This window comes from Prinia subflava, chromosome 27, assembly GCF_021018805.1.
Source record: "Prinia subflava isolate CZ2003 ecotype Zambia chromosome 27, Cam_Psub_1.2, whole genome shotgun sequence".
Lineage (NCBI taxonomy): Eukaryota > Metazoa > Chordata > Aves > Passeriformes > Cisticolidae > Prinia > Prinia subflava.
Genome location: NC_086273.1, coordinates 1,634,116 through 1,642,643, shown reverse-complemented (window position 1 = coordinate 1,642,643; position 8,528 = coordinate 1,634,116). Strand labels below are relative to the sequence as shown.

The following is an 8,528-nucleotide window of genomic DNA, read 5'->3' as shown; positions in this document are numbered from 1 at the left end:
AGGTGCTCTTTTGTCCTGGTTAGCTGCCCAGGAGGTCTATTCACCTCTACTGGGCCTCTGAGTAGAGCAATGTCTCCTGGGAGCTGTGAGGTCTTTGCATTAAGGGTGGAGCTGGCAGCTGCATGACAGGCTGTGAAGGGTAGCCATGGCGACAGAGTGACAGCAGCAAAGGCGGGGTCTGTGCTGGAGTGGCAGCAGCGAAGGTGGAGTCTGTGACTATGGTGACAGAGTGACAGCAGTGAAGGTGGAGTAGAAAGGACAAGGCCTTTGAGGCCTTCGGGGTTGAGGAGCAGCGGAGGCAGCGCAGGAAGGGACGATTGGACTAAAGGGGTCAGGGGTACAATGCTGCAAAACAGCTTAACACAGTTCTTAGTGCAGGTGAATCACTGGAGTTACAAACTGGGAGTTACAACTTGGAAATGCTACCATCTTAATATAAGCTCTGAACTCTGGCTATTACATTAACAAATTAACAGAGACTTAAAGTTACAACTCTTGCGCTGAGGGTTTAATACATTCTTTAGAATTATAACTACTAAGTAACATTTTAACACAACCAGTTTAATCTGAGGTTCCTTCACTTCAACAGCCTTGGGCTCCCTGCAATCCTGCCCTCAAGGATCTGCTCTCAGCAGTCCCTGCGCAGCCTTGGGCACTCCCTGCCCTCAATGGGGCCCAGGGATGCTCCAAGGGACTTGGAGTTTTGCTTCTGACTCCTTAAGCAGCTTCTGCAACCTTCTCTCAGTGCCTGGGGGTCCTGGACTCAGCCCCAAATCCACCGTGGGCCTGATGAAAATACAGAAAGACCTCAGAAGCTTCTTGTCCACCTTCATTGGTCTTTGAATCTCCAAGGCTTGTGCAGCTGATTGGAGCCAGTTTGGAATTCACTTAAGGAGGAAGATTTCAAAGTGCATCTCATGACTTTTTAATCAAGGGATTGTTCTCCTACTTTTCAGTTCACAGCAAAGGTGACTGAGGCATTCTTCAAGTGATCTTGATGCTGAACGTCTCCTTAGGAGGTCTGGGCATGAAGGACAATGAGCCCTGTGCAGGCTGACCCTGTTTGGAGAACCTGCTCCTCACCCCCAGCATCACCATGTCTGACAGCACCTGCCTGGGTCTGAACTCCCAAAACATGAAAAAATACACGTTTTTCTTTTAAAATAAAATTTAATTATTAAAAATAAAATTAGTATAGATTTTCTGTTATTTATAATAAATTAATCTATATTTTTGTCACCCAATTTTTAAATTTATTTCTAAAAACCTAAAAATTTTTAGCAACCAAATGATTGATTGGTCATTGGTCTCAAGTAACACAATTCCCTTCATTAATTCATTGACTATTATTGGATATTGATTCACCCTCTTTATGCTAATTACTCCCATTTTAAGTATTTTTGTCGTATTTTTTATAATGTCATCAGACAGGGTAGAAGGGGCATTTTAAGGTCCATTTAGACATTTCTAGAGAACATTTGCAGCAGTTCTGGATCTGGGGATGGAATTTGTAGAGAACTGGAAGGTCTGGAGGCCACTTGGGGGCGCCGGGTGGGCACTTGCAGGGGCCCTTAGGGATTCTGTCGGACAATTCGGGGTCCGGGGGAGCACTTGGGGCTCCAGGGGGCACTTGGAGGTCAAGGAGGGGAATCTGGGGGCCCTGCGGGGTCCGGGCGGGCACTTGGGGGGCTCTGAGGGGGCTCTCTGGGGCGCGGGGCATGATGGGAGTTGTAGGCGCGGGTAGGACACGGTTGAACGGGGCCGCGGAGCATCACGGGAGTTCAAAGCACAGCTCCAATGGCTCTCAGGGGCGCGGGGCATGCTGGGAGATGAAGTCACGGCTGGAAGAGCGCTCTACCGGCGCCGCGGAGCATGCTGGGAGCTGTAGTCCCGGAAGTGGCTCGAACAGGGCGTTTGGGGATCGGGGAAGGCACTTGGGGGACACTTTTGGGTCCGAGCCGCGAGTGCAGGTCCTCAGCAGGGAATGTACACGGTTCGGGAGCACTTGGAGGAGCTTGTGGAGCTCTACCGGGCTCTTTAGGGCGCGGGGCACTGCATGAGTTTCCGGCACGGAACTGTGTTATGAGGGGCTCTGAGGCCGCGGGAGATGACAGGAGATGAATTCCCAGAAGCGGCTCTAACGGGCATCTGTGGGGTTGGAGCATTCAGGGGATCTGAGGACGCTTTTGGGTGGTCACGAACTGGCGCTGAGGGGATCTTACAGATCCTGGAGGGTCTGGGGGACACTGATGGGACACACGGGGGGCGATACCGGGGTTCTGTGGAGCGCGGGGCATGACGGGAGTTATAGGCAAAGAGAAAATGATGGCGCCGACAGCAGGCACCGCCTCCGGGGTCCTGATCCCCGGCGCTGATTGGCTGCGAGTGGTGATTGGCAGAAGGCTCGGCAAGTGGGCGGAGGTGGGAACAGCCCATTCAACTCCTCCAGGCCCTCCCAGTACAGCCCAGTCCCTCCCAATACACCTGAGTTCATTCCCATTCCCTTCCAGTTACTCCCAGTGTCGTCAGTAGTGCAACCCATTGTCCCCCAGTCTTCCCCAATGTGTTCCCAGTGTCCCCAATTTGTCCCAGTATTGCCCAGTACCACTCCCAGTATGTCCTGGTATTTCCCAGTATGTCTCAGGGTACCCCCACAGTCCATCCCAGTCTGCCCAGATTCCCCCTCAGCATTCCCCGTGTTCCCAAATTGTCCCAGTCCTCCCCAGTGTCACTCCAAGCATGTCCCAGTGTCTCCCACAGCGTTCCCAGTGTCCCCCAGTATGTCCCAGTCCTCCCCAGTGTTTCCAAGGAAACTGGAACTGCTCACGGTTGCCGTGGCCCCCAAACCCAGCAGTGGGGTCAGTGCAGTGTCCGTGGGCACAGCCCCTTGCAGGGCCCAGGGCAGGTTGGGATGATGACCCACCCTCACAGCTGGCCCAGGGCAGGGCTGGAGGGGTTTTGGTGGCACCTTGGGCTGGCACACACTTGAGGAGTGGGTCTGTTTGCACTGGGGAAAATTAGGAGTTTTACATTGCTTCAAAAACTAAAAACCCCCTTTATTCCTGAGTGCAGGCAGCTCTCCAAGCAAAGCAGGTCCCAGGTGAGGGAGGACACACAGGATGGGCTTGGGCAATGTGCAGCAAGGTTGTCCACACTGGCTCAGCCCTCAAGGCACAGCTTCTCTGAGCAGGCCAGGCCTCCTGAGGAGAGACCCTGGATCAGTGTCAATCACAGAACGCTGCAATCACCTCTGCTCCAAAGAAACCAGTAATAAAAGACACCCTTTCTAACAGGAATGTGTATTCCTTTGAAGCTCTGGAAATCTTCCTCCATAATTGTAGTATAAAACCTTCCTAATGTACTGCACCTGACCAGAGGCAGAGCCATGGTCATAGTTAGGGAGAAAGTCTGATTGATTGTCAGCCATGAAGGGTCTTGATTTTCATCACTCTCATCACTGCCTGCAGTGTTCTGCTCCCATTGGAACCTGGGGACACTTTCTCAGTCCTGTTTCTCTGTGGGACCCATTAAAACTTCAAGAAACTTCAGTGTTTCAATTTAACTTTGAGTTCTTGAGAAGTTTTTTTAACTTCTCAAATTTGTCTAATTAATCACTGAAGAATTGAAAACTTAATTATTTCCCAGCGGCTTGTTGTGTTTGCGTGTTTTGAACAAATGTTAATGAGCATTTGATAACTAAGTTCTCAAGTGAAGAGCTGAAGAAAAAAGAGGCCTCTGGAAAAGTCAAATTCATCCCCACCCTCCAAGTGGCTGAGGGTCCATCCTCCTCAGGGCAGCAGTGACCAGGAATGGGCACAGCTTTGTGGCTGCCCCAGCTTTGGGATGGGCCCTGGGCCTGCAGCAGGAGCAGCTCCTGAGGGCCACAAGGCCGGGGCTCTTGTGCTGGCCTGGGCAGATGGGATGGCAGCAGGGGCTGCAGAGCTCTCAGCATCTCCTGCAGAGGAGAGCAGGGCACACAGGGAGCCTCCTTTTCCTTTGGCCAGGCCCCTTGCCCATGGCTGGGGCTGAGTCCTGTGTGAGCTGCAGCTGCTGCTGTGCCCTTTCCAGGGGCTGAGGCCGTGGGGCCCTGCCCAGAGCAGCCTGGCCTGAGCAGAGCTGTGGGGCCAGAGCCGGCAGGGCTGTGCTGGGGAGAGGCCCTTGGTGCTGCCCAGAGCTCAGGGCAGCTGGCAGAGCTTGCAGGGAGCTGGGCTGGGCTGGGAGAGCCTCCAGAGAAACCATCAGTGTCCATCTCAGCCTGGGTGAGCGTGCAGGGGCCAAGAAAAGCACCCCAGGGTGCACAAGTTCTGTGTGGGAGCTGAGCTTGTGACCCCTGGAGCCCTCCCAAGTGCTGGGGCTGCACCTCCAGCCCCACACCATCACAGTGACCCCATGGTTCCATGAGTTCCACAGTGTCAGCAATGCTCTCCTTGGTTCATGAGGCCCTGCTCTGATACAATGGACCTTTGGTTCCAGGAGGTTCCACTGCAGCACAATGGAGGCTTTGTTCCATGGGGTTCCAGAGTGTCACAGCTGACTCCTTGGTTCTGTGAGCCTCTGCTGTCACCAAATGCCCAAAATGTCAGAATAAGGGTCCTTAACACTCATTTGGTGTTTCAGAGGGCCTCCTTTTTACAGGCCTGAGGTCCAACATGGGATAAATCCTAACCTTACATGGGCACGTGATTCTACAGATGTTTGCTTATATACAGTTGCTAAATGTGTATTACAATTTACCCATTTCCATAAAACCCACCTGAACATCCCAGATTCACTCCTTGTTGTCTCTGTCACTGCACCCTTGAGCCAGATGTCTTCTTCCCTTCCATCCATCCTCACTTAGAAAGCAGGCCCTGCATGCCTTGTTCCTGTGCTAAAAGTTTACATGCACAGTAAAAATGGAATGAACCCTTTTGGTATCAAGGCCAAGGCTCTGTGTGCCCAGGCAGAGGCAGGCAGGACGCAGAGCTGTCAGCAAAGGAAGGGCCCAGCCAGGTGGGGCAGCCGGGGGATGACGACAGCCTGCAGGGACAGAGGCGCAGGCCATGGACACCGTAGCACAGCCTGGGCTGCACAGGGCACAGCCATGGGCAGCAGCTGAAAGGCCCTGACACAGCCAACTCCTGCAGCACTTGGGCCATGGCTGCTGGCCCTGGGCCTGAGGCATCAGGAGGGGACAAGTGACCCTTGCAGGCCTGGGGCCTCATTGCCTCCTTGTCCCTGCTCAGCAGCCTGGCAGGGGCCGCCCCATGGTGCTGCCCTTGGCATTGCACATCCCCACATCCCAGTGGCCTGGGAAGAGCCCTGAGCAAGGAGGGAGGGACAGGATCTGCCTTGGCAGGGGCTTGGGCTCAGGCCTTGGCCCTTGGCATTCCTGAAACACATCCAGGTTTGTTCAGCATCAGAGACACCTTTGCCTTCTTTGTGCCCACCTGTCATCACTGCCAGCAGTGTTCTGCTCTGACTGGAACCTGGGGACACTTTCTCAGTCTTGTCTCTTAGTGGGACCCATTCAAACCTCAGGAAACTTTGGAGTTTGATTCTGACTTTGAATGCTTGAGAGATTTCTTGAGCTCCCTCTCAGGGACTGATGTTCAGGGACCCAGCACCCAACCCACAGGAGAAGTCCTGGTGCTGTGTCTGTGCTGCTGAGCTGGGCCGGGCTCCTGGCACAGAGGCAACTCCTGGCAAGGGCAGCACTGCAGAGACAGCTCTGCCCAGGAGCAGCTCCTCTCCAGCCCAGCAGGGCTGGGGCACTGCCTGCAGCCACCCCGGGCACAGCACAGAGGCACAGAGAGATGGGAGCAGCCTGGGCTGGGAGGGGGACTGAGCTCTCAATAGGGGAGAAATCTGCACAGTGTTTGCATCAATCATTCTCTGGCTGTAGCAAAGTTAAACTTCCATTCCTGGAGGGGTCTCCTAAGGCTGGCACATCCCACAGTTTCCAGGATCTTTTGCAAGGGCTCTCCCAGTGCCTCTGGCACAGAGGAGGGGGACACAGGGCAGAGAAGGGCAGTTCCCGCAGGCAGCAAGGGCAGGCAGCAGAAGGGAGAAAGAGGGTAAAGGTAGCCTGGGGTGGGAGGACAGGAGAGAGCCCATCAGGGGAGAAAGCTCTGGCTGCAGAGCAATGCAGGTGAGTCCCTGGAAGGGCTCTGACAATGCCAGCACTGACAGGACCTGTCAGGAAAGGTTTGTGCAATCTCCTTTCAGGCCCTGAGGTTCAAGGGCTCAGCACCAAATGCACCACGGGGCTCAGTGGGATCAAGAAGGTCCTAACAAAGCACGGCTCTGCCTTGATTTCCCTCTGGGGTCTGGTGCAGTTCATAAGGAAATCATGGAGAAACACTTTAAGAAAAAGATTTCACAGATCTTCTAAGAAATACACATTCCTGATATAAAGGGTGTGTTTTAATACTGTTCTCTTTATAGCAGAGGTGATTGCAGTGTTCTGTGATTGACACCGATCCAGGGTCTCCCCTCAGGAGGCCTGGCCTGCTCAGAGAAGCTGTGCCTTGAGGTCTGAGCCAGTGTGGACAACCTTGCTGCACATTGCCCAAGCCCATCCTGTGTGTCCTCCCTCACCTGGGACCTGCTTTGCTTGGAGAGCTGCCTGCACTCAGGAATAAAGGGGGTTTCTATTTTTTGAAGCAATGTAAAACTCCTAATTTTCCCCAGTGCAAACAGACCCACTCCTCAAGTGTGTGCCAGCCCAAGGTGCCACCAAAACCCCTCCAGCCCTGCCCTGGGCCAGCTGTGAGGGTGGGTCATCATCCCAACCTGCCCTGGGCCCTGCAAGGGGCTGTGCCCACGGACACTGCACTGACCCCACTGCTGGGTTTGGGGGCCACGGCAACCGTGAGCAGTTCCAGTTTCCTTGGAAACACTGGGGAGGACTGGGACATACTGGGGGACACTGGGAACGCTGTGGGAGACACTGGGACATACTGGGAGTGACACTGGGGAGGACTGGGACAATTTGGGAACACAGGGAATGCTGAGGGGGAATCTGGGCAGACTGGGATGGACTGTGGGGGTACCCTGAGACATACTGGGACATACTGGGAGTGGTACTGGGCAATACTGGGACAAATTGGGGACACTGGGAACACTGCGGGGAAGAGTGGGGGTAATGGGGTGTACTGTGGATAACTCGAACTGGAAGGAATCGGAATGAACTCAGGTGTATTGGGAAGGCCTGGGGTGTACTGGGAGGGCCTGGAATGGCACTGGGGTTGTACTGGGCTGTACTGGGGTTGTACTGGGCTGTACTGGGAGGCACTGGAGTGGTTGAAGGGGCTGTTCCCGCCTCCACCGCCTCCCATTTGCTGAGACTCCCGCCCATCACCGCCCGCAGCCAATCAGCGCCGGGGACCGGAGACTCAGAGGCGGTGCCTGGTGTCGGCGCCATGTTTCTTTTTGCCTCCATCTCCCGTCATGCCCCGCGGCCCGATAGAGCCCGTTGCAGGCGGGACTACAACGCCCGTCATGCCCCGCGCTCCACAGACCTCCCCCCCCCCCACCCCCCCGGGATCCGCCCGCCCTTTGTCCCACAAGTGTCCCCAGACCCTCAAAGATCTGTAAGTGCCCCCTCCACGCCCATTCGGGACCCCCCAAAAGTGTCCCGGATGCCATGACTCTATGGGCTCCCAACCCCACAGATGCCCTTTGTAGCAACTTGGGGAATTCATCTCCTATTGTCCCCCCGCATAACACAGTTCGCCACCTAAAGCCCCTGCCGTGCCCCGCGCCCTAAAGAGCCCAGTTAGAGCTTACGGAGTTACACCCAAACGCTCCAAACCATGTACGTTCGCCTCGAGGACCTGAAGTGGCGGCTCGGACAGAAAAAATCTCTCGGAATTGTCTCCCGATCCCCAAACGCCAGTTTTGAGCCACTTCCGGGACTACAGCTCCCAGCATGCTCCGCGGCGCCGGTAGAGCGCTATTCCAGCCGTGACTTCATCTCCCAGCATGCCCCGCGCCCCTGAGAGCCATTGGCGCTGTGCTTTGAACTCCCGTGATGCTCCGCGGCCCCGTTCAACCGTGTCCTACCCGCGCCTACAACTCCCATCATGCCCCGCGCCCCAGAGAGCCCCCTCAGAGCCCCCCAAGTGCCCGCCCGGACCCCGAAGGGCCCCCAGATTCCCCTCCCTGACCTCCAAGTGCCCCCTGGAGCCCCAAGTGCTCCCCCGGACCCCGAATTGTCCGACAGAATCCCTAAGGGCCCCTGCAAGTGCCCACCCGGCGCCCCCAAGTGGCCTCCAGACCTTCCAGCTCTCTCCAAATTCCCTCCCCAGACCCAAAACTGCACAAAATGTGCCCCAGAAATGTCTCCGTGGTTCTTAAAGTGGCCTCTTTTACTCTGCCTGAGAACATGATAAAAAAGATGACAAAAGATGACAAAAAATGTACTAATTAGCATAAAGAGGGAGAAATCAATAGTCAATAGTGGTCAACGAATTAATGAAGGGAAATGTGTTACTTAGAACCAATGACAAATATTTTTTTTTGTTTCAAAAAATATGGACTTTTTA

At 54.8% G+C, this 8,528-nt stretch overlaps 1 long non-coding RNA gene across 2 annotated transcripts; it reads right to left on the bottom strand.

Moving 5' to 3' along the window:
• Positions 1-3,035: 3,035 nt before the first annotated feature.
• Positions 3,036-8,262, bottom strand: LOC134562463 (uncharacterized). 2 transcript variants are annotated; one of them, XR_010083170.1, is made up of 3 exons: positions 7,818-8,262; positions 4,754-4,870; positions 3,036-3,200 (listed from the first exon to the last, which is right to left on the bottom strand). It is a non-coding gene; the product is annotated as an uncharacterized LOC134562463 (long non-coding RNA). The 2 variants fall into 2 exon arrangements; XR_010083169.1 differs by having other exon boundaries at positions 7,771-8,261.
• Positions 8,263-8,528: the final 266 nt, after the last annotated feature.